Raw genomic sequence first — 2,743 nt, 5'->3', positions numbered from 1 at the left:
CAAGGGGAAAAAGAGCCATTCTAAAGAGAAGTCCCATTCTAAAGGAAAGATCCCTCAAGCTACAAAGAAGAGCCCTACCCCTCCTGCTAAAGAGAAGAGCCCTAGCCCTCTTGCTAAAGAGAAGACCCCTAGCCCTCCTGCCAAAGAGATGAGCTCTTCACCAGCTCAAGAGAAGACTCCTATCAAAGAGAAGAGCTCTTCACCAGCTCAAGAGAAGACACCAATCAAAGAGAAGACCCCTGTCAATAGAGAAAACCCCAAGCAAAGAGAAGACCCCTGTCAAAGAGAAGAGTTCTACTAAAGGTCTTCTGTTTCACTCACCAGTGAAATTTAAAATTCAGAAGCGTGGTTCATCCAACAAAGAAAGTAAGAGGGCAAATGTTGGCTCTCCATTCAATTTCTTTTTCATGTTCCCCAAGAAGACTGCCAAGTCTCCAAGGCCAACCTCCAAAGAACCTTCTCCAAAACCAGACCCCACTGCCAAATCTCTCTCGCCAACACCTAAAGATCTCAGAGAAGAGCCCAACTTACCACCAGTTGAGGAATTCACTCTTAAGTCTTCCTCTCCAACACCTCAAGAGCTCAAAACTCCAGAACTTGAACCTCAATCAACAAAATTTGATCGAAGCAAACAGAAGAGAGAAAGATTCTCTAAAGAACCAGGGTAATTTCATGCCAAAAGAAAAGTTGATTTTGTTGAGTGATTCTACAAATTGGCTTTTGCTTTGTTCATTTTGTCCATATGAACACACCCTTTTTGGGACAATATTCTGTACTTAAATTCAGTATCAATAATTTGATATTCAACTGTTAAACCTTGTTCTGTGTTGCGAACAATATGTTGACCATTTTTGTGAAGAAGTCGACGAAATTTAGCAGAATATATTGATTACATTATTGGAGAAATCCTTTTCAGCTATACAAACTTGCCCTTGCAAGTGGCTCACATACAACTTTTTTTGGGGGGAGACATGTGATGCATGAGGTTACACTCTCCATCCTTGTACTGACAACAATATCATCTACTTTGAATCTATATTCAGGTGATGTTTCGTCCAGAAACTCAAGCGACTCTCTTACATGTTGTAGTCTCCAGTTTGATGTTACTATGAGTTTCCTGGGATCTATGAATGGATGGACTATGATGTTAAATTCAAACCCTGGACAATCCTCTTCAGAATCCACAGGGACCCAACTACCAAGCTTGCTTTTCCATCTCCTATAGTCATAGCCCAAAACTAGGGATTGGCGACATAGTTGATATGAGATAGACAAAGAATTTGGGCTTACTCTACAACTGATATTGTCCCCAATATGAAAAGTTTCCTTGGTACTCCATCCTTCTCCAAGTATAGTGTCCAGATTCAGTCAGAGATAGTCTTCTAATTAGCCACATCGTTCAATTCCATTGTATTGAAACATGCCACAAAGACATGTATAGGCAAGAACCATTGAATTTTTATCCTTCTTGAAATCCTTCCAGGAGACATAGCTTTAAGAATACATCTTTGATTTTGGATTTGAAGCTTGTTATGGTATTTGGATCAGGAACTTCCCATTCCAGTGACATTAATGTGGGAATAGGTATGTCATATAATTCTGCATGAACACCTTCTCTTGATGGAACCCTGTATTCTGCAAAATACACAAATATATCCACTGATTTGTAAAATGAAGGTGGTTTGTCTGCATACATTACATCTGCAATCCCCTTGTGAATTGCTTTGAATGTGCCACTTAAGCTCTCAACAGGCTGCCACTCCACAGTTGTTGACGGAAAGATAACTGAAATTAAACAAACAACAAATATATCAGAAGGAGAAATATTGTGTTGTATCAAATAGATAAAGTTTTGTTGAATTACAGTAAGAATGGAGAATTGGATGTTCATCCAAGTTCAACACCATGTCTTTGGCCATGTAGACATGTTGAACTTTTGCAAGCCAGCCATTGTTGGTCACTTTGAAGGCAAGAACACGACCTTTCCAATGGGATTTCACTTCATTTCTCTTGGTTCTTTTCACCCTGTGGGCACCTTTGCAAGAGGGAAGCATTGTTACCCAATCATTCACACGAAAAGACATGGGTTTCCAAACACCATCCTCTCTGGTGTTATGAAAATCACAAGAAGTTATATTATGAGAAGGACGACGTGAGGACGCCATAGAAGCTCACAGATGAGAGAAAAATAGTGAGTCTTTTGAAAGTGCAAAGAAAGGAGAATAAACCATATGCCAAAATGGAGGGAAGGTGGAAAAGGGAATGAGCCATACCAAAATGGAGGGAAGGTGGAAAGTAGACGTTTGAAAAAATTTGGTGATTTGTCATTAATAGCGTTGTTTTCAGAGCCTGAAAAGAGGATTTCGTATCTTCCTGCTTGATTTTTTGAAATATAAAATGGAACAAGATGTCACTATTTTGGACCCAAACTTTAATGTTAGCCATCGTAAACGTCTAAATTAAGCCGTTTTAGCCGTTCGCCACGAAAATAGAACCGTTAAGAAGACATTTAGAGGAGACAAGAATGCCATACTTTTGTATACGTGTCAATTCACAATTGGATAATTTCTTAATCCTTAGATTAACAAACAGCCCTTTTCTAGCCGTTTTTTGCCCTAATGTGTGAGATGTATCCTCATAAGTACTTGTGCATTATATATGAAAAAATGGACCGATAAAAAAAAGTCATGCCTAGGCTAAAAGTAGTGCAATCAAAAGACATTGATATGCATATCGATTACTC

Source organism: Cibotium barometz, chromosome 34 (genome assembly GCF_041138505.1).
Source record: "Cibotium barometz isolate CiBa-2024 chromosome 34, ASM4113850v1, whole genome shotgun sequence".
Classification (NCBI taxonomy): Eukaryota; Viridiplantae; Streptophyta; class Polypodiopsida; order Cyatheales; family Cibotiaceae; genus Cibotium; species Cibotium barometz.
Note: the sequence above shows the minus strand (reverse complement) of the source record.